The sequence below is a fragment of the Tursiops truncatus genome, chromosome 10, assembly GCF_011762595.2.
Source record: "Tursiops truncatus isolate mTurTru1 chromosome 10, mTurTru1.mat.Y, whole genome shotgun sequence".
Lineage (NCBI taxonomy): Eukaryota > Metazoa > Chordata > Mammalia > Artiodactyla > Delphinidae > Tursiops > Tursiops truncatus.
In genome coordinates, this window is record NC_047043.1 from 63179530 (window position 1) to 63203839 (window position 24310).

General features: G+C 39.4%; 1 protein-coding gene across 2 annotated transcripts in view; it reads right to left on the reverse strand.

The window, feature by feature from the left end:
• MAP4 (microtubule associated protein 4) overlaps positions 1-24310 on the reverse strand; it is a 169696-nt gene that overhangs the window by 119449 nt on the left and 25937 nt on the right. The gene's annotated exons all lie outside the window — the stretch shown is intronic.

Sequence of the window (24310 nt, forward strand, 5' to 3'; positions counted from 1 at the left end):
AAATACAATATAAGCTATGAGCAACTCAGTATACAGGTTTCAACTACTGGACTACAGAGTACACTGGAGAAGACACTTTCTCTTCTAGCACACATGAAACTTTCTTTTTAAAATAAATGTATACTAGGAAATAAAGTCTCATATTTTAAACATTATTATACAATCCACATTTATGAAACATATAAATAAGCTAGAAATAAAAACCTGAATTTTTTAATGTATTAGGAAATTTTAAAGCACTACAAATAACCCATGAGTTAAACCATAATAGAAATGAAAAAAATACTAGAACTGAATAATACCAAAAATATTATATAGCAAAGTTTGTGGAATACACCTAAAGAGGGAATTTAAGAATGTCTCCAGCCTTAAGTGCTTATATTAGAAAAGGAAGAACAAAATTAATTAGTTAACATACATCTTAAGAGTTAGATAAAAATAAATCTGAATAAAATCAAAGGAAGGAAATAAAATCATGAACAAAAATAAAGCACAAAGAAACAGAAGAGGATGGACTTCCCTGGTGGCGCAGTGGTTGAGAATCCGCCTGCCAATGCAGGGGACATGGGTTTGAGCCCTGGTCCGGGAAGATCCCACATGCCGCAGAGCAACTAAGCCCATGTGCCACAACTACTGAGCCTGTGCTCTAGAGCCTGCGAGCCACAACTACTGAGCCTGCGTGCCACACTACTGAAGCCCACGCGCCTAGAACCAGTGCTATGCAGCGAGAACCTACCTCAATGAGAGGCCTGTGCACCACAATGAAGATTAGCCCCCACTTGCCGCAACTAGAAAAAGCCCGCGTGCAGCAACGCAGACCCAATGCAGCCATAAATAAATAAATACATTAAAAAAAAAAAAAAGATTGATCCTAAAAAAAAAAAAGGAAACAGAAGAGGAGATCAGCAAAGCAAAAGTCCTCTTTGAGGACTGATAAAGTTAACAAACCACTGGGAAGACTGACAAAAAAAGAAGAGAAGGCACAAATGAACAATTTTAGGAAGGAAAATGAATAATGCCACAAATGCAGGAGAGAGAAAAAAAGAGAATATAAAACTATGCCAACAAATTTGAAGATCGGATAAAAAATATCAATTCCTAAAAGAGTATATATCACAAAAACTGATCCAAAATATAATACAAAACCTAAACAGTACCAAATCAATTAAAGAAATTGAAACAGTATTTTTAAATCTTCCAAATACACACACACACACACACACACACACACACACACACACACACACATCCCACAAAGGGTTTAATAGGAGTTCTACTAAATATTTAAGGTGCTGATCTAACACAAACTCTAGAAATTAGAAAAAGAATGCTCCCCAACTCATTTTATGAAACGAATATCAATATAAGTATAATATAGTAGAGGCCGGGATCCACACTGGACCACCAGAGGTTCAAATTTGGGTTCTACCATTTAGTATCTATGTGACCTTGGGCAAGCTTCTTAACTTCTTTACTTCAGCTTCCTCAAATGTAAGTTGGGGATAACAGAATTAACTACTTCTGGATCTGTTAATATTTAAAATGTTATAACAGTGCCTGGAACACTGTATGTGCTTTAGGTATTTGCTAGTGATTACTATATGATTATTGGTAATATACCCCAATATCAAAACCAGACAAGAATACAGTAATGGAAAATTATAAGCAAAAGTAAACTTATGAACTTAGATCGCAGGTCAGCAAATATTTTCTGTAAAGAGCCAGACAATAAATTGTTTAAGCTCTGAGGCCCATACAATCTCTGTCACAAATACAGGCAGTCCTTGCTTTGCAAGGTTCTAACATCCACAAATTTCAATTACCATAGTTTAGCTAAAAAACACCAGTCCTTCAACAACCTGTTTTAAGTTCCAGTTACCACGGTATATTAACTGTGAGTAATTGCATAAAGCACAAAATTAGCTGCTAACTCTTCAGTCTACAAATCACTACATAAATAACAGGTGTGCATCAAGATCAGTGACCTATCACATCACAAAGTATGTTAGGGACTGGTCACTGAGCATCTGTTATTCATTTCATGCACAAACAGTTGTGTTGCCTCATCTCCCAGTGATAAACCCATGTGACATTTTATAAAACGGATAGTTGTAAGAGGGAACTGGTCAACAAAAACGAAAGTGCAGCAAAGAACTAAAAAGGAGTAACATTGGAAGTGAAATCCAAATCGAATGTGAATGGAGTTACAGAAGTAACAGCTACGCTGTGGGATGTTGACTCTACCGTCATTCAAAAGACTCTGGATATGGTTAAGAATCCACCTGTCAATGCAGGGGACACGGGTTCAACCCCTGGTCCGGGAAGATCCCACATGTCATGGAGCCACTAAGCCCATGTGCCACAACTACTGAAGCCCGCACACCTATAGCCTGTGCTCCACAACAAGAGAAGCCACCGCAATGAGAAGCCTGCGCTCCGCAACGAAGAGTAGCCCCTGCTCACCACAACTAGAGGAAGCCCGTGCGCAGCAACAGAGACCCAACGCAGCCAAAAATAAATAAATAAAATAAATAAAATTAAAAAAAAAAAAGACTGGATATGCAGCCGGAGGAATTTAGTGAAGGTGAGCTTATCTATGTGTGTTTGGTAAAAAAGATGAGGATGTCCTGGAGGAAGTGACTTGGGCAAGAAACTTCACATTAAAAGAATTCTCAAATATACTTTGTGACACTGAAAATCCAAACGATAAAATCCTGGAAGCAGATCCAAACTTAGAAAGGAGTATGACAACTTGCCAAGGCAGAGAAAAGATGCCCATTCCACATCATAAGTCACAAGAAGAGAAGAAACTACTCTTGATAAGTTTTTTACTAAGAAATAAAACATCTTAATTCTCAAAGTTTCTAATGTTTTAAATAACAGTGTACTAAATATTAATCTTCCTATTTTTTTCATTTCCCTGTGCATTTTTAACAGGCAACAAGAGAACTTTTAAAGTTTCTGGGTACTTCCCTAGTGGCACAGTGGTTAAGAATCCACCTGCCCATACAGGGCACACAGGTTCGAGCCCTGGTCCGCGAAGAATACATATGCCGCAGAGCAAGTAAGCCCATGTGCCGCAACTACTGAGCCTGAGCTCTAGAGCCCACGAGCTACAACTACTGAGCCCACAGGCCACAATTACTGAAGCCCGAACGACTAGAGCCCAAGCTCTGCAACAAGAGAAGCCACCGCAATGAGAAGCCCACGCACCACAACGAAGAGTAGCCCCCGCTCACGGCAACTAGAGAAAGCCCGCACGCAGCAACGAACACCCAACGCAGCCAAAACAAAACACTGTCATTATTTGCAGGAAACGTAACTATGAAAATATCGAGAAAATCAAATAAACTATTTGAATTAGTAAATGAATTTATTTAGCAAGGTTGTTGAACTCCAGGTAAATTGCTAAAACTCCAAATGTATTTCCACATACAGCAAAAATAATTGGAAAACAAATTTTTCAAAAATACCACTGACAATGGTTTTTTTTTTTTTTTTTTTTTTGCGGTACGCGGGCCTCTCACTGTTGTGGCCTCTCCCGTTGCGGAGCACAGGCTCCGGACGAGCAGGCTCAGCGGCCATGGCTCATGGGCCCAGCCGCTCCGCGGCACGTGGGATCTTCCCGGACCGGGGCACGAACCCAGGTCCCCTGCATCGCAGGCGGACTCTCAACCACTGCGCCACCAGGGAAGCCCTACAATGGTATTTTTTTAAAAAACTAAGAATAACTTTAATGAAAGATACCCATGACCACTAGAAAACACATTTAAAAAAAGAGAGAGAAATTAAAGACCTAAATAAATGGCAGGGGCTTCCCTGGTGGCGCAGTGGTTGGGGGTCCGCCTGCCGATGCAGGGGACACAGGTTCGTGACCCGGTCCGGGAAGATCCCACATGCCGCGGGGCGGCTGGGCCCGTGAGCCATGGCCGCTGAGCCTGCGCGTCTGGAGCCTGTGCTCCGCAACGGGAGAGGCCACAACAGCGAGAGGCCCGCGTACCGCAAAAAATAAATAAATAAATAAAAATAAATGGCAGGATATATCACGATTATGTACTATATACTGGAAGACTCAGTATTTTTTAAAATGTCAACTATTTCCAAACTGATCTACAGAATGAGCATTTCCAAGCAAAATTCCAATAGTTTTTTCTTTTTAATTCAAACTCAAAAGCCAATTCTAAATTTTATATAAAAATGCAAAAAGCCAAGAATAGCCAAGACTATGTTAGAGAACAAACTTAGAAGAACTTAAGTTACTGTATTTCAAAACTTACTACTGGATTGAATCATATGAAATTGCTAAAAACTGATGAACTAAAAATGTGCCCATTTCATATGCTTCAACCTACTACATATAAATACAATAATGAAGACACTGTGGTACTGGCACAACTGCCAAGAAAGAGCCCAACACAAGAGAACAGTTTCAAAACAGAACCACTACATATGGACACTTAACTTATGACAAATGTGACAATGCAGAGCAGTAGGGAAAGAACTGTCTTTTCAATAAGTGGTGTTGAGTCAACTGGATATCCAACTATTGGGGAAAATATATCTTGAGTTCTACCTCACACCATACACAAAAATCAATTCCAGATGGATAGCAGGTCTAAATGTGAAAGATAAAACAATAAGGCTAAAGGTCAGAATGGTCATCATCAAAAAATCTACAAACAATAAATGCTGGAGAGGGTGTGGAGAAAAGGGAACCCTCTTGCACTGTTGGTGGGAATGTAAATTAATACAACCACTATGGAGAACAGTATGGAGGTTCCTCAAAAAACTAAAAATAGAACTACCTTACGACCCAGCAATCCCACTACTGGGCATATACCCTGAGAAAACCGTAATTCAAAAAGAGTCGTGTACCACATGTTCACTGCAGCTCTATTTACAATAGCCAGGACATGGAAGCAACCTAAGTGCCCAACGACAGATGAATGGATAAAGAACATATGGCACATATAGACAATGGAATATTACTCAGCCATAAAAAGAAACGAAAATGAGTTATTTGTAGTGAGGTGGATGGACCTAGAGACTGTCATACAGAGTGAAGTCACAAAGAGAAAAACAAATACCGTATGCTAACACACATATATGGAATTTTTAAAAAAATGGTTCTGAAGAACCTAAAGGCAGGACAGGAATAAAGACACAGACATAGAGAATGGACTTGAGGACACGGGGAGGGGGAACGGTAAGTTGGGATGAAGTGAGAGAGTGGCATGGACATATATACACAACCAAATGTAAAATAGATAGCTAGTGGGAAGCAGCCACACAGCACAGGGAGATCAGCTCCGTGCTTTGTGTCCACCTAGAGGGGTGGGATAGGAAGGGTAGGAGGGAGACGCAAGAGGGAGGAGATATGGGGATGTATGTATATGTATAGCTGATTCACTTTGTTATACAGCAGAAACTAACACACCATTGTAAAGCAATTATACTCCAATAAAGATATTAAAAAAAAAATAAGGCTTCTAGAAGATAATATGAAGAGTGTCTTCATGCTCATGTGGTAAATAAGCAAAGATTTCTTAAACAGGTCACACAATTCACTAACCATAAAGGGCTAGAAATGATAAATAGGACAACATTAAAGAATTTATATCCATCCAAATATACCATTAAGAGAGTGAAAGCAAACCACAGAGTTGAAGATGATATCTGCAATATGTAAAAAGAAAGAACTCATATATGGGACATATAAAGAACTTCTACAAATAAAAAGCACAACAAAACATAACAGTCACCTCTTATAGGAGCCTATCCAAAAATCCAATAAACATAAAAGGTGCTTACTTTTACTAATCACCAGGGGATAGGTAAATTAAAACTACTCTGAGATCCAATAAATACACGTCAGAATTGCTAAAATGAAAAAGTCAGATAATATCAAGCATCAGGAAGGATGACCAGCAACTAGGCCTCTCCTGCACTGCTGTAAATTGATACAATCATTTTACACGACAGTAAATCACTGTTTATAAGAATTTGTATATAAACTCTTACATTCATGTACAAGAATGTCAAAGCAGTATTATTCGTAATAACAAGAACCTGATAACAACCCAAATGTACATCAACAGAGAACAGATTAAATTTTATATTAATACATATAATAAAATCAATACAGCATTGAAAATGAATTAACTACAGATATACATATCAACATGGTTGAATTTCAACACATAGTGTTAATGGAATCATACATTTGTACTCCATATTAAAATAAACACAAAGATTAATTCCTAGTGATATGTATATTGTAAGATATGAATTCAGCGTAAAAGGAGTTATAATGTGTGACACACTACTAGACCCATTCTTATAATCTTCTATGCATTTTATTTTGAATCTACTGTATTTAGCACAGAGTCTGGCAGGAACATAATAAAACAGTTATTAAATATAAAATAAACACAAAGAGAGGCACAAATTCAGAATAGCAATACTCTCTGGCGTGGAGAAAATCAAAAAGGAAGAGACAACAAGGGGTTTAGAAAAGTCCAATTTCGTAAGTTGGGCGGTAGATTCATAGATATTTATCTTTTTATTATCTTTACATTTTGCACATATTTACACACAAAAAGGTACATATAACATATCACAGCAAAAAAGGGGATGGGGGAGACAGGGATGATGCAGGGAGCAGAGAAACAGGGACAGAAGGGAGAAAGGAGAAAAAAAGAAAATTCCCCAGGCAGTATCTACCAAGTTATGAGAAACAGATTTGCTTCTGACTTCTAATAGCAACACTGGATGCTAGAAAGCAATGGAGTGATGCCTTGAGAACTGAGAGAAATTATTTTGAACGTAGAGTTTTATACCTGACCCATCTATGCAGTCAGGACCAAAGCAGGAAATTCAAACATGCAGTAAATCCAAAAAGTTTACTTTCCAGACACCCTTTCTAAAAATGAACTTTCAGCACAGACTCCAGGAAAATGACAAATGAACACAGCATCCTAGGAAAGCCACAGTATCAAAGTAATAGTACAATTAACCTATATGAGAAAAAAAAAGAAATCCCAGGATGATGGTTATGCACTAGGATCTAGAAACAACTTTGTACAAAATTAATCTTTCCAAAAATAGCATAATTTTTGTCCTTTTTTTTTTTTTTGGCTGCACCCTTGAGAATGCAAAATCTTAGTTCCTCGACCAGGGATCAAACCCATGCCTGCTGCAGTGGAAGCGCAGAGTCTTAACCACTGGACCACCAGGGAAGTCCCCCAAAGCAGTATAATTTTTAAAAGCTAAAGACTTAGACATTTGGTACAGATAGCATATATTTTTCTGCCAACAACAAAAAAAGGCAACTGGGATTTCCCTGGTGGTCCAGTGGTTAGGACTCCGCACTTTGACTGCCAAGGGCCTGGGTTCAATCCCTGGTCTGGGAACTAAAAAAAGAAAGAAAAAAGGCAACTGCAAAGGGAGGGGAGGGTTTGATTCACCAGAGGGGTAACTACACAAGAAAGTATTGATTCAAATACAATGCAAACTGAACTGTGGCATTATTTTGAGATAATTATATATTTTAAGAAAAAAATGAATTTAATACTTAGGCTTACAACATTCTCATCAGATTTACTAACATAGGATGGATCCATGAGGAATGATATGTTTTGGTCTTAAGTACAAAATGGTATATATAATGGATCACAGAAAGGGGGTTGGGGGGGATAACTAAAACAGCAGCTGAAATCAAAGCTGAAAGGCTTTTGCTGACTCTAAGTTTAATCTTAAGTGGGCAGAAGGCAAAGAGAACTTTGCCTCCGCACTGGAATGTGCTTCTTTATTGGTCTGCAAGTCTGCATGTGCTGACCTTTAAAAGACAGTGTAAGGTTTCTCTGTTCTCCCTTCTGCTAGTGGGCTGACAGACTGAACATGGGTGGACAATGACTTGGTGGCTCTGGTGTTGGCTGTGTTCAATATTCTAGTGTATTTCTTGTATAAGCAATGGGAGATTTTTGCCATAGATGCATTTTTAATCCTTCAAAAATAAGCAAGGCATAATGAGGTTCAAAAAAAGTTTAAGCAGAAATGAAATTACAAAAGAAAATAACATGATATAACCATCTTGGGGTAAAAAAACAAACAAAAACACTTTCCTAAATATAGCAAGCACCAGAGTTTACAAACTACAATAACAAAGAGTCCCAAACTAAATTTCTTCTAAGAAAATTTGGAAGTAAATTCTGAGTAATCAAAGGTACAAAAAGTAGCACGCAATAGGAGATTTTTGTGGTGAATACAGAATCTAAGAATGTATTATACAAACTAAATGGGAGTACAGCATAGATGCTCAATGCTCAACCAATCCGCTTTCTTCTTCCTAGGCACTCAGAAAAACATCTCCCACCCACATCCCTTGCAGTTGAGACCATACTAGGTTCTAGACAGCAGGATTCCAGCTGAAGTAATATGCTTCCCCACAAAACATTCAATGAGAGATCTTTCTTGCTGGTGCTCTTTGTTGTCAACCAAATGAATGCAAAGGAGCTGGAATTCTTCAATCACCACTTGAAGCAAGAAATAAACTTTGTGTTAAAGCACTGAAATGCTAGATATATTAGACAGCATTAATTACACTAATACAGGGATCTTACATATCTAACATACTCATTTTACAAATAAAATGAGAAAGAGACTTTCCAAAAATTACTCTAGTTGTTGAAAGAACCAGGTTCTTCTTTGTTACAGACCACAGAAAAGGCAGCAAGATAAACAGTTGTTCACATAAACATGAGGGGTCTTAAACTTCTTTTTAAAAATGCTTGTGAAAATCTCAGAGGGGGGCTTCCCTGGTGGCGCAGTGGTTGAGAGTCCGCCTGCCGATGCAGGGGACACGGGTTCGGGCCCCGGTCCAGGAGGATCCCACCTGCCGCGAAGTGGCTGGGCCCATGAGCCATGGCCGCTGAGCCTGCACATCCGGAGCCTGTGCTGCGCAGTGGGAGAGGCCACAACAGTGAGAGGCCCAGGCACCGCAAAAAAAAAAAAAAAAAAAAAAAAAAAAAAAATCTCAGAGGCATCCATCCCAAACGGTATGATTGACATTGGCTCTCATATCTGAGTTGTATCATAAAATATGGCTGAAATTATTAGAAACTTTTTATACCATAACAGACTAATAAATTACATAAAACATTATATAATTTGTTACTCTATTACTTCCTTATTTTCTTTTTTTAAATAAATTTATTTATTTTATTTTGGCTGCGTTGGGTCTTCGTTGCTGCGCGGGCTTTCTCTAGTTGCAGCGAGCAGGGGCTACTCTTCGTTGCAGCGTGCGGGCTTCTCATTGCGGTGGCCTCTCTTGTTGCAGAGCACAGGCTCTAGGTGTGTGGGCTTCAGCAGTTGTGGCTCGTGGGCTCTAGAGCACAGGCTCAGTAGCTGTGGCACACAGGCTTAGCTGCTCCACAGCATGTGGGATCCTCCCGGACCAGGGCTCGAACCCGTGTCCCCTACATTGGCAGGCATATTCTTAACCACTGCACCACCAGGGAAGCCCCTTATTTTCTAAGAAGTAATTTTAATGTATTATACTATGTAAGTAGACATCATGTGAAAACAGTATTTGTGATCATTTCTATGAAGAGTACCATAGGCACTAGGTCTACGGTCAAATACACAGCTTCAGGTTATGCCTTTATTTCTACAGGAGAAAGAAAAAATCCAAGGTTTTAACAGTATCTCAAGTCAAATTTAAAATAATTTGCCATTGGCAGATCATCTGGCCTCTCTTAACCTCAGCCATAAACTGGATAAAAGGTCTCGGGCAAATCACCTCACTTTATTTGTAAAGAGAATTATCCAGGACTTCCCTGGTGGCGCAGTGGTTAAGAATCCGCCTGCCAATTCAGGGGACACGGGTTCAAGCCCTGGTCTGTGAGGATCCAACATGCCGTGGAGCAACTAAGCCCATGTGCCACAACTACTGAGCCTGCGCTCTACAGCCCACAAGCCACAACTACTGAAGCCCACGCGCCTAGATCTTGTGCTCCACAACAAAGAGAAGCCACCACAATGAGATGCCCACGCACCACAATGAAGAGTAGCCCCTGCTCGCCGCAACTAGAGAAAGCCCGCGTGCAGCAACGAAGATCCAACGCAGCCAAAAAATAAATAAATAATAAATAACTTTTTTTTAAAAAAAGAATTATCCAGAAGTCCTTTTTAAGCCTACCATTTTGACTATGATCTCACTCTGTTCAGGTCAACAAAATGTATTGAAAGGCTTCCCTGGTGGCGCAGTGGTTGAGAGTCCGCCTGCCGATGCAGAGGACACGGGTTCGGGCCCCGGTCTGGGAGGATCCCACATGCCGTGGAGCAGCTGGGCCCGTGAGCCATGGCCGCTGAGCCTGTGTGTCCAGAGCCTGTGCTCCACAACGGGAGAGGCCACAACAGTGAGAGGCCCGCATACCGCAAAAAAAAAAAAAAAAAGTATTGACTATTTATTAAGTGGAACGACATAAAATTATTGGTATTTGATTGGTTTTGGGGTTTTTCAAAAAAAATAAATTTATTTATTTATTTTTGGCTGCACTGGGTCTTCGCTGCAGCGCACAGGCTTCTCATTGCGGTGATTTCTCTTGTTGCGGAGCATGGGCTCTAGGTGCGTGGGCTTCAGTAGTTGTGGCACGCGGGCTCAGTAGTTGTGGCTCATGGGTTCTAGAGCGCAAGCTCAGTAGTTGTGGCACACAGGCTTAGCTGCTCCACGGCATGTGGGATCTTCCCAGACCAGGGCTCGAACATGTGTCCCCTGCTTTGGCAGGTGGATTCTTAAGCACTGCGCCACCAGGGAAGCCCAATATTTGTTTTTGACCTATCAAAACTGCATTTTTGTATGGCTTAACCTAATACTAAGCGCTATGCACTATGTTAAAAAATATTAATTTTTTTAGGTATGTATACAGACGTACATTTTTTTAGAAAAAAACTAGTATGTTGATTTAGGGGCTCCTGATTGCTGTCATTAGATCTATAGAGCAAAGTCTATACATCTGAACAGAAAAACCTTTCACATACTCTCTTCTCCTGAGTACTTATAGCTATGTGCTATTTACAAAGAAGCGACACAATTTCTGTTAATTAGTATACTGTATCAGAATACTAATTCAAATGTTTTGGCCAAAATTGCTGCAGTAATTGGGTAAACATAAATCCCACCTGTCTATTATTCCATCAGTTTAGACTGCTACTTAAAGATTTAGGATTAAGTTTGCCTTGTGAGGCTCACAGAGGATTAAATTACTTGTAAATAGCCATTCCCATGAAAGACTAAGTCATGAATGCTCCTGTTACAACCTAATCAAATACAAAAACTTTGGCAATCCTAACAAAACAGGAATTTAGACTGGCCCTTAGGATAGAGATATGTTTATTAACCAAATCGCCTAACAAAGATACTTCAAGATACTTTATTCCAAAGACAACACTTAGAGCCAAATGAACATATTTTTACAAAAATCCTATAGCTGGGGACTTCCCTGGTGGAGTAGTGGTTAAGAATCCGCCTGCCAATGCAGGGAACACGGGTTCAAGCCCTGGTCCAGGAAGATCCCACATGCCGCAGAGCAGCTAAGCCCATGAGCCACAACTACTGAGCCTGCACTCTAGAGCCCACGAGCCACAACTACTGAGCCCACGTGCCACAACTACTGAAGCCCACGCGCCTAGAGCCCGTGCTCTGCAACAAGAGAAGCTATCGCATTGAGAAGCCCATGCACCACAACGAGGAGTAGCCCCCGCTCACTGAAACTATAGACAGCCCGCGTGCAGCAACGAAGACCCAACGCAGCCAATAATAAAAATAAATTAATTTTTTAAAATGTCTTACTTTCCTGGAAGTTACAACCACTAACTCCTTTGAAGAGTTTTAATCAATGACATGAAAAGCTCTGTCCTGATACCTCTGCTTTAAGGAAAGAGCAAGAATGCATACTCCTATTTCCTAAGGCAGTAATCTAATGGTTTAAAATTCTATATGTTACAGCTACAGACCACTAGTTTAATGGCATTTTACATGATACATATTTTAAGATTTAGTACTATATTGCAATAAAACCACAGCAAAAGGAGATAGAAAAGAAGGGGAGAAAGAAGTCTAAATTAGGAACAAGCCTAAATATTTTCCCATAAATATGACATTTCCACTCTGTTCAAACACAGATAGGGACTTCCTGGTGGCGCAGTGGTTCAGAATCCACCTGTCAATTCAGGGTACACAGGTTTGAGCCCTCATCCGGAAAGATTCCACATGCCACAAAGCAACTAAGCCTGTGTGCCACAACTACTGAGCCTGCGCTCTAGAACCTGCGAGCCACAACTACTGAGCCCGTGTGCCACAACTACTGAAGCTCACGCACCCTAGAGCCCGTGCGCCCCAACTACTGAGCCCACACACCGCAACTACTGAAGCCTGCACGCTCTAGGGCCCATGTGCTGCAACTACTGAAGCCCACACATCCTAGAGCCCACGCACCACAACTACTCAAGCCCATGCACCTAGAGCCCGTGCTCCGCAGCAAGAGAAACCACTACAGTGAGAAGCTCACGCACCGCAACCAAGAGTAGCCCCCGCTTGCCGCAACTAGAGAAAAAGCCCATGTGCAGCAATGAAGACACAACGCAGCCAAAAATAAATTAATTAATTTAAAAAAAACACAGATAAAGTTTAATTAAAATCTTCAGGGGCATTCCAGTAAGCAACAAGCACACCTGGTGTCCAGGGCTTGGTTTCTAATACCATCTCTTACACAGGAAACAGGGCTCCTTGGAGAAATGACTAATTCTAGGACCGGGACAGAAAATATACAAGCAAAGCCTGGAATATCTTGTAATGCCAGAAAGTTAGGAAATGCTATAAAAATAATAATTAATTAATTAATGAGGGAATGTGAAAGGCACACAGGGGTCAAATGAAAGAGCTTCCAATGACCAAAGCTGGAACAATTTGAGCAACAAAATACAGTATTGGATTGTAACCCAAAATACAAAATAAGTATTCATGAATCCATACTGGTATAAATAATGATTGAATAAATTAGTGATGAAGAATAAATAAATCTACCATGAAGAAGAATTCCAAAGAATTAGTCTAGACATTCCAGCTTCTAGGTGGTAGAACTTAACCCTGATTCCTTAAGTGTGGGTGGGTCACATAGTGACCTCCTTCCAAAGAGTACAACATGAAAAGGGAGACAAAAGAGAAACCTGACAAACACTACCTAAACCAGGTGATCAAGATTAACGTTAACAGTGATGAGTTATGTTGACAGTATGTGCCCTTGATATGTGATAAGAATGGCGTTTTACCTCTATAATCTTCCTCTCATAAACTGTAACCCTGGTCTAGTCATAAGAAAAAGATCAGATAAATCCCAGTTGAAGGAATTCTACAAAATATCAGACTAGTACTCCTCAAAACTGTCAAGATCATGAAAAAAAAGATCATCAAAAATCAAGTCTGAGAAACTGTCCTAGCCAAGAGAAGCCTAAGCATAACAACTAAATGTAATACGGTATCCTGGATGAGACCCAGAACAGAAAAGGGTCGTTAGGTAAAAACTAAATCCAAACAAAGTATGAACTTTAATTAATAATAATGTATCAAAATTGGTTTATTAATTGTCACAAATATACCATACTAATGTAAGATGTTAATAATAGGAGATTCTAACAACTTTTCTGTAAATCTAATTTCCGTAAGTTACAAAATTAATTTAAAATATATTTAGATGGGCTTATTTACATAAAAATATTGATGCAATCATTATGTTGTCTTTATTTTTGAACATGGTCAAAATGTACACTTCCAAAGTGACCAGGGAGTTTGCTCTATGGCTGTAGGTAAGCACTTGAATGGCTAGTGCCGTTTCAGTATTTAACATTGTTTAAGCATCAAAAATCATGAACCTGGGCCTTATTTACAGAAATTTCTGAAATACAGAAAAATATAAATTGCCCACAATATAGCCCCTATTTTCCCCAGGACAGGTATTCAGAAACAGATCTAAAGAAAAAAACAGTACAGTACTACACAATCCACGGTCAGCTGAATCCACCATAGATACGGAGGGCTGGATATGGAACTTAAGCACCAGGGTATTTTGGTATCTGAAGTTGGTCCTAGAACAAATCCCCTATGAATACTGAGGGACAACTGTATACAACGTCTGTCTTTAACATTCTAGTAACAAACTTTATTCACTTCCAACTTAAATCTGACCCATGACCAAAAACTGCACTCTCACACAATCTACAATTCCATGGAGAAACTTACTATGGAAGAAAGTCTGTATAAGTAACGTCCAAGTCTCTAATCACTGAAAACTAGCTGGCTCTCCATTAAAGCTTCAAATCTGAAGTTCTACCACTGGTACTATTGAAACAGGAGAGAAGGGAGCAGGGCATAACCCCTGAAAGAATGACATAGCCTGAGGACATGACATAAACGGATTAGAACCAAATGGGTCTAAGATGGTGGACAAGTCGACTCCCACTAGACCTTGAACCTCAGTATACGCTCAATGTAACACATCAGCAAGCTAAATGACACACCCTCAGGCGCCATGACAGTTCTAAGGCGACCATAAGGATCAAAAAGTGGACGGTGGCCCAATTCCTGAAAATCCCTGCCCCTTCCCGAAATAGCTGGAATACTCCTCCCACTCACTAGCCTATGAAATTACCCACCACTATAAAAACTGACAACCCCATATCCTGGTTCCTTTCTCACCTTCTGAGATGGCCCACTCCCTCTGTCTGTGGAGTGTGTTTCTCTCTAAATAAATCCACTTATTACCTATCACTTTGTCTCTCACTGAGTTCTTTCTGTGATGAGACATCAAGAACCTGAGCTTCATTAAGTCCTGAAACCAGGTGTGTGATCTCAGTTGGAACACTGTGGGTTTTGGCCGCGTGGGTTCAAGTCCCAATCAGGGTTTTGGCTGGGTTCGAGTGCCAGCTGTGTGCGTTCAAGTCCCAACTGAGGTGCACGGTTTCACTATTAACTCTAACTTCATTTTGTAGATTCACAAACAGTGACCAACTCTAATGAGCACTTATATTTATTACACTCAAAGAAACAAAACAAAATAACTTAGCAATGTGTGTCTGATATTTCCAACCAAATCACAAAAAAGGGGCATTTGAATCCAAACTCCTTATTTTATAAGTGAGAAAAGAGCCAAGGGGATTAACAAAGATACTTATTCAAGGTCATCTTGAATCTCAACTAGAACCAGGATTTCTTCTCAGCCCTATACTATTCCAAAGAAGGAAACAAGGGCAAGATAAAGGGTATTATAATTCTGACCATTTCCTATGCTAGGTTAGAAAGCTTTAGTTTTCTCAGAGGTCAACAAAATAAGCCAGCCTACCTATTGGAAATAGCACCAAGTAGTTATCCTTTTTTTAAGTGACATGCCCTCCTGACACAGATTCTTGTCTCCTATTTAATTATCAATTCTTGAATTGTGCCACTATTCAATATCCATGATGTGAAAGTTGAAGCCTTGGTTAAAGCTTGTAAGTGTTTAACTTAATTTGGTACAAACAGAAGACTGAGTGTATTAATTTTCCTCCCAGTTATCCTTAATAATTTTTCTTTTTCTTTTGTTATTGAGATGAAATTTACAGAACATACACTTAAGCATTTTTTTAATTTTTTTAAAACATTTTGAAGTATACAATTCCATGGCATCAACCTTTCTTTAGTTTCAAAATGCCAAATATTTTTCATTAGAGATGCACTAATCCAAATGTAGAAGGACTACTGTTTTCAATTAATTCGTCACATCTCAAAGAAGGCCTAAATCCAGGTTCCAACCTTAAGTGTGGCCTGAGCCCCTTTATCATTCTAATCTCTTTCCACACGTGGCCAGCCACAGTGCAGAGGTACTGTGCCAAGCACCTTTCACCTTCTTCCACATATCAGTAGTATTCTATCACACTCTCCTGCCCTGAACATACCCACAAAGTCAGGCTTATTGTGTGGTTAGCCAACCCGGCAGGCTTTTGTTTCAGCAAATACTTCAAACTTTGCAAACTAGTTAGGAAGGAATGATCTCATCCCACTGACCCAACAGCCAACTTTATCAAAAAAGCTTTTTGTTACAAGCTGTGATAACCTAGGAAACCAGATCTATTTTTACTGTACAGGCATGGAAAAGGAAAAGAAGAAATCATAAGGAAAAAAACAGCTCACATGTTGACCATTTTTAAAAATCACTTATTCTCCAGAATGTCCCCCATTCTTTGATATCTGGCTGCAAGTGAACAAAAAGAAAGACTTTTAAAATTTTTCAATGCCCCCCAAAAAATCATTATTGTGACAATTAAAAAGCAAACTTCATATTCTAGACCAAATATTGAACCTACCCTGGGTCAGATTTGTAAGAAAAAATAAGGATTCCTCTCCAGCATCACCTCAACATTTATTGAGTGCTAATGTTCCAGGTACTATTCTAATCACTTTACATATATCAATTCAATGAATATGTTGAGGACTTCCCCGATGGCGCAGTGGTTAAGAATCCGCCTGCCAATGCAGGGGACATGGGTTCGAGTCCTGGTCTGGGAAGACCCCACATGCCACAGAGCAACAAAGCCCGTGCACCACAACTACTGAGCCTGCGCTCTAGAGTCTGTGAGCCACAACTACTGAGCCCCCATGCCACAACTACTGAGCCCCCATGCCACAACTACTGAAGCCTGCACGCCTAGAGCCCGTTCTCCACAACAAGAGAAGCTACCGCAACGAGAAGCCTGTGCACTGCAACAAAGAGAAACCCCCGCTTGCCACAAGTAGAGAAAGCCTGCACACAGCAACGAAGACCCAACGCAGCCAAAAATAAATAAATAAAATTAATTTAAAAAAAAGAGGGCTTCCCTGGTGGCGCAGTGGTTGAGTCCGCCTGCTGATGCAGGGGACACGGGTTTGTGCCCCCGTCTGGGAAGATCCCACATGCCGCGGAGCGGCTGGGCCCGTGAGCCATGGCCGATGAACCTGCGTGTCCACAGCCTCTGCTCCGCAATGGGAGAGGCCACAGCAGTGAGAGGCCCGCGTACCACAAAAAAAAAAAGAAAAAAGAAAAAAGAATACGTTGAACAATTCTAGTATGTAGGTATATTATTATCCCCATTTAAAATAGGGACACTATGGCACTTAAAGGTTAAGTAACTTGCCTGAGGTCACTCGCCTAGTAAAGTAGTAGACCCCAACTCTTAACTGTTTCCCCACACTGTCTCTCACAGCAACTTTTTAAAAAATATATTTATTTATTTATTTATGGCTGCACTGGGTCTTGGTTGCTGCTCACAGGCTTTCTCTAGTTGCAGCGAGTGGGGGCTACTCTTTCATTGTAGTGCATGGGCTCCTCAGTGCAGTGGCTTCTCTTGTTGCAGAGCATGGGCTCTAGGCACATGGGCTTCAGTAGTTGTGGCCCACAGGCTTAGTTGCTCTGTGGCATGTGGGATCTTCCCGGACCAGGGCTCGAACCCGTGTCCCCTGCATTGGCAGGTGGATTATTAACCACTGCGCCACCAGGAAGTCCCTATTTTTTTAATTCTTAAAAAAAGTTGTGATTCATCATCTACTATACACCTGGGTATTCAAAGCACATGGGATGTGCCCTTTCTCTGCTTGGCCTCCAAGCAGCATACTTTCACAGGTGGAGCTATGGCCAAATGCTGTGACACAGGGTGCACACCTCCAGTGCCTTGCCAAGGCAGTTCCTTCTGCTTAGGTAGTAGGTGATCAGCCTCTACTCTAAAACATTCAGGAAAAACAAATTAGATCAAGAGCACTATTTAGAGTGAATCGTCCTAAATCTGTATGTGTCAGTATGCATGTGAGAATCAAGTGACTAAAGGCGGCTGATGTAAACAAAGGATTCTACAGCAGACAACTATAAGGAACAAAAGCTAACAATCTCTGATAGTTTGTGGAGCAGCTGTGGGACATTCTAAAGGTGAATGTTAGCCTACCTTAAGATAAAACAAAAAAATGGTTATAAAGTCTACTGAGAGATAAAGGCTAAAGTTAGATTACTGGCCTCGAGGCTGAAAAGAATTCTGAAGACAGGAGTACACACAGTTTACCCTTCTGAAATGCATAAAGCTTTCCCCAGATCTCAACTAGACCTCCCCCACTGTCCTGGACTCTTGGTGGGTCCAAGTACATCTAATGAAGACAGTAATACAAGCACTAACATGAAATAAAATTTGAAAAGGAAACAAGTAAACTCCAGTAAAGAAAAGTTCCAAGAGCAGGAAAGAAAGAGTGCCTCCAGAAAGAGGAAAGCTGTGACAAGAGCTATAGAACCTCCCTTAAGCTCCTCCCTTAAGATCCCTTAAGATCCCCATGCACTCGGGTGCTACACCAGAATGAGTGTAGGCAGTATATGAATAAGAGTGGATAAGTACATCACTACATTGAATTAGAAATAATTTACACAGATATATAGATATAGATATCAATTCTTCTTCTTCAGTCCTAAAATCATTCTCTCTCACTTAATAACTAAAATACCATTTTTCTTTTCCACCTTTTCAAGGCCTACCTCTACTCTCTCAGTCCGTCTCTATGAAAGCCTCCATGGCTTCCAGAGCACTCTAGCTATATGATGTGTGCTACTAGTACACCACTGACCAACTTTATTACTTACATGCCTATTACCCACTATAAACTGTGAGCTCAAGAGCAATAATGTTCAGTAATCTCTGGTTATTCTCTAGTACCTATCTCAGTTCCATGAACATAGCAGATACAAAATAATGCAAAATATGTTGCACATTTTTCTAATTCTGAGGCCTTCAATCTTTTTCTCTTTATATCACAACCCATGGGGGAAAAATCATTTCATAAAATGACCCATATTCACACACATACAGTTATACACACACACATACACATAAATGAAACAGAAGTATGTAAAATGTACTGATATCTTCTGTTCCTGTTTTTTAAGGGCTTCCTGTGAAAATTTCAATTTCTGGTAAAAATAATATCTTAAGAGAAGGAGATACACAATTAAAAGCAGTTTTCAAACTTTAATGTGGACATCCCTTGGGAAGATGGTTTAAAATAGATTACAGAGAACTATACCCAGAATCTGATTTAGTAAGTCTGGGTAGAAGCCCAGGAATCTGCCTTTCAAATTACCCCAAATCATTCTGATGTAGATGATAAAACTATACTTATCAGACACATGCCCACATAATTTAAGATTTAATCTCAAAGTACATAGTTTCAACTCTTCCTACACTAGCTACAGGTTAACCAAACTATCTGCAAGAGGTTCCTGCCTTGCTAATAAACTGGTTTTTCATCTGAAAGCTGTCTGGCTCAACAATCCTTTTATAGACTTTCTCTAATGCAACTGGTAAACCACTAAAATCTGACTGTTCTCTTAACTACAGCTCTTCGCACCAAGAAAAACAAAAGAATGATATGAATGAAAGGCATTTTTGTTGCCAAGTCGTTTGCTTTATAACTGAAAGAGCTTTTGAAAACCAGTCACATTGGCCATACAACTGGCATATGTAGTCATCAGTTTGGAACTCCTAAGTACAAGTGGCCTATAGCTCAAAAGTGATCACTAAATAACTCAAAGTCTGACCACAAACTGCTTGAAAGCTACGACACAAGCCTACATGTCTTGTAATTATAAGCCAATAAGAAGACCCTTGATTCCTGAAAGTTTTAAATTCAACAAAGTCAATATTAAAATAGCACCAAACACTTGCAATGAACAATTCAAAAATGAAATTAAGAAAATAATTCCATTTACAACAGCAACAAAAAGAACACTTAACAATAAATTTAACAAAATAAGCACACAACTTATAGTACTCTGAAAAATACAAAAAATGGAGAAAGAAGAGCTTCCAAATTCATGGATGGGAAGACTTAACATTGTTAAGAAGAGGAAATTCCCCATCGGTACAATGGAAGAAGGCAATACTCCTCCCAAACTCATCTACAGATGCGATGCAATCCCCATCAAAATCCCAATTAGCTTCTTTGCAGAAATTGACAAGCTAAATCTAAAAGTCATAGGGAGGGACTTCCCTGGCGGTCCAGTGGTTAAGACTCCGCACTTCCAATACAGGGGGTGTGGGTTTGATCCCTGGTCAGAGAATTAAGTTCCCACATGACGCAGGGTGCAACCAAAAAAAGAAAAAAGTGGGCAAATAATCTGAACAGACATTTCTCCAAAGATGATATGCAAATAGCCTGTAAGCACATCAGTCACCAGGAAAATGAAAGTCAATGCCACAGTGAGAAACCACTTCATACCCACTAGGATGATGATAATCACAAGGACAGAAATTGGAACCCTCATATAGTGCTAATGGAAATGTAAAATGGTGTGGCCATTTTATTAACAGAAAACAGTATGGCAGTTCCTCAACAGGTTAAACATATGACCCAGCAATTCCACTCCTAGGTATAAACCCAAGAGAATTGAAACCCTATGACCACATAAAAACTTGAACACAAATGTTCACAGTGGCATTATTCATAATAGCGAAAAAGTGGAAACATAAATGTCCATCTACAGATGAATGAATAAGCAAAATGTGGTATATCCAAACTGTAGAATGTTATATGTCCATAAAAAGGAATGAAGCAGTAATACAAGCTACAAGACAGATGAACCTTGAAAATATTATGTTAAGTGGAAGAAGCCAGTCACAAAAGACTACATACTGTATCACTCCATTTATATGAAATGTCCAGACAGGCAAATCAAGAGGGACAGAAAGATTAGTGGTTCTCAAGGGCTTGGGAAGAGGGGGTGCTGAAAAGATTAGAGAGTGATGGCTATAGAGTATGGGGTTTCTTTTGGGAGTGATGAAAATGTTCTAAAACTGTGGTAATAGTCACACATATCTGTGAATATACTAAAAACCATTGATTTCTATACTTTAAATGGGTGAACTGTATGGTATGTGAATAATACCTCAATAAAACTGTTACCCCCCAAAAAAGAGAGACAGAGCACCAAACACATGAAACTAACATCTTCTTTCCTATGAGATTGCCCTTAATACCAACTTAAAGGATATTTCCTTTCTTGTTATCAGAAGATAGATATGTTATTTTCCAGTTATGTACAATTTTTTTAAAAAAAGCAAAGCTTGCTCAAAGAAACATGCTTTGTTGTTAGATGCATATAAAAACTTCTGCAAGAAAAGGCTAGAGGGAGCCACTAGAAGATGAAGAGAAAAACTAAACTTTCAACAGTTAAGTATAGGCAGTCTTTGTTTTGCATAGTGGTGTGAGACTAAAAAAGTGACAATGCAAGTTGAAACCATGCAAAACGATAGTAATAATAAATGGGGAAAATTACAATTGTTCTGTTATCTTTAAAAATTTTTGTTGAAACATTAAAAATTCTGTCATTTATAATTGTATAAGAATAAAAAACAGGAAAACTAACATTTATTTAGTATGCTGTAAAAGATTGGAAACATTGAAAATTATTTATAATTTCTTTGAAAAAACTTATCAAGAGTAGTTAACTTATGATATGGAATGGATCAGCTTCCAGCATTTTATCCTTTATGTTTTCAATGTCACAAAGTATCTCTGAGAATTCTTTTAATAAAAGTGAAATTTCTTGCCCATGTCACTTTCTCCTCTGGGATATCTTCATCTTTTTCACCAAACCATCTTCCTCATTTACATAGATAAGCTCACCTTCACTGAGCTTCTCTAGCTGCATATCCAGAGTCTTTTGAATGACAGTAGTGTCAACATTCCCACAGTGAAGTTATTTCTTCTGTAACTCCATTCACTTATGATTTGCATTTCACTTCCAACCCTGGAAAGGAAGTTTTTGGTTCTTTGCTGCACCTTCTTCGTTCTTTCTTTCAATTACCCATTTTTGTAAAATGTCACATGGGTTTATCGCTGGGTGACATGGAGGCAATGGAACTGCATGCTTTGCTATCTGTGCATGAACTGAATAATAGATGTGCAGTGAACAGTCACCAACAGGTTTTGAAAGGAGATGACAGATCACTGATACTGATGTACACCTGTTACTTACATAGTAATCTGTAGAGAGAAGAGCTAGCGGCAATTTTGTAGTTTATGCAATTACAGGTAGTACATGTTATTAGGGAATGGGTGTTATTTAACTGAATCATGGTAAGTAAAATTTGTGCATATCAGAACCATACAAACCAAGGAGTCCCTGTATACCAAGTTACAGAATCTTGGCATTTCTACAAAGCTCCCTCAGGGTAATCTAACCGAAGGACCCTTGATGTAGATGATTGATGACCATCACGTGACACACATTACGGCAAAGGGTAGCTCTTCCACCAATGAACAGCTCTAATGATTAGAAAAATAAACCTCCAAACAGTCAAGAGCACAGGTTCTAGAATCAGACTGCCTGACTTCCCATCCTGGCTTTTCCTTTTGTAGAGCTAGGTAAACTTGGGAAAGTTATGTAATCTCTTCGTGACTCAGTTTCCTCATCCGTAAAATAAAAATGTTATGACCTGCAATCATGGGACTGTTATGAGAGTTAAATTCATAGAGAGTACTTATTAATTCTAGCACATAGTAAGTGTTCAATAAATGGTAGCCTCTATAATTAATCATATCACCATCATGAACTGTACAGTGCTTGACCTTCCTCATTCAAACCCTTTCCCTCATCTGGACTCTGTACCAGCCTCTTAACAGAGCCCTCGGACACAGTCTCTCACCTGACTCTCCATATGGTCATCAGAATTATACCCCTCAAAATCGAATCTGACCCTCTTCCCCTTGCCAAACAATTCAGCCTAAAGTATCAGGTAGGGCAGAGCAAAGTCAGAGTCCTTGTTTTGGGGTGGGGAGGGAGCCATAGTGGCCCAGCGCAGGGTGTCAAAGACCAAGTTAGGGTAAGGCAGGAATTCACATGGTGAGGTGGCCTGGCCCAATTTATTTAACTTATAAGGGGTCAGAAGATAGCTACCATTTTAAAAGATCAAATGAATTTCAAAACTGAAGAAACATAAATAATAGTCCAAGGGGGAACAATTAAGCTTAACTTTAAAAAGAAAACAACTTATCGCAAGTAGACAAAATGACAGGTCACAACTGGTAACCCTGATTCCTTGGAAGTAGGTTGGCATTTCAATGTTTGTTCATTATTCTCAGTGCCAGTGTTCACTGCATTCACTTTCAAGATAAAATTTCATTTGGCATGGTGGTCTCTCTTGAACTTGTTAACAAAAGGAAACTCCTGGTGAAGCCTACTCATCAACTACATAAATATTAGGTATTTGAAAAAATGCTAGGTCTTCAACAACACATCCCTGGTTTCCTGTCTCTTAAAAGCAAAGAGAGAGAAAGGAAAAAGTTAAAAGAAAAGGATGAAGGAGAAAAGAAGAAACAAGCATAAAGAACAAGGCAGACAATAATAACTCTGAACCTAAAATAGGTTGTAGAGTTGCTCCTGAGCTGTAAACTGATCATGATGCACTGATCCTCTCCCATTACACCAACACACGAAAGCCACAGGATAACAGAGCAAGCCATCACCTCCTTGTATTACAATCTCATACACTTGCTTTGGATGCTGTGCCTCCTAATCACACCTAGTTTAAGTAGCATCATATATCTGGCAACATCTAGTATTTAAGAACCAAGTAAAAACCTGAAAGGAATTACCAAGCAAGGCTGCATGGTACTATGCAAGTATATACACTTTATCGTCAAAAAGATAGAGATTTGAAGCTGTCTTTTTACTGGCTGTGCAACCTTGGGCCTTATCTTCTCTAATGTCTATCATTCCCAACTTTATAGATAAGGAAAGTGTCTACACAGAAATATTGTAACGACTGAATGAAACAATACATGAAACACCCAGTACAAGCCCAAGCCTACCTTGGACCACACAAAAGTATGTCATAAAACCCCTCAAACTCAATTTTAAAATCTGGTTTCCTAAACCACAGCAGCTTATAAGAAAAAAATTAGAAAAGAAAAATAAAGATTTTTCCCCCCACAAAATAAAGTGCAGAGACAGAAGCACTACAAAGCAAGCACTCAAAATCATAGCCATGTGAGGTGCTTAGGGGTAAAACCTACACGATTCAACAAGTGTGAAGGATATGATTCTACATAATGAGCCATCACATTTGTTGTACGAAATGATGACTAACAAGTCACTGGAAAATATTATATTTAGGTTATAATAATCACTTCCTATATATGAATTCCTTTTATGCAAAGTTCAAAATACACAGATTACATTTTACTTGATAAAATAGATTCAACTTAAGC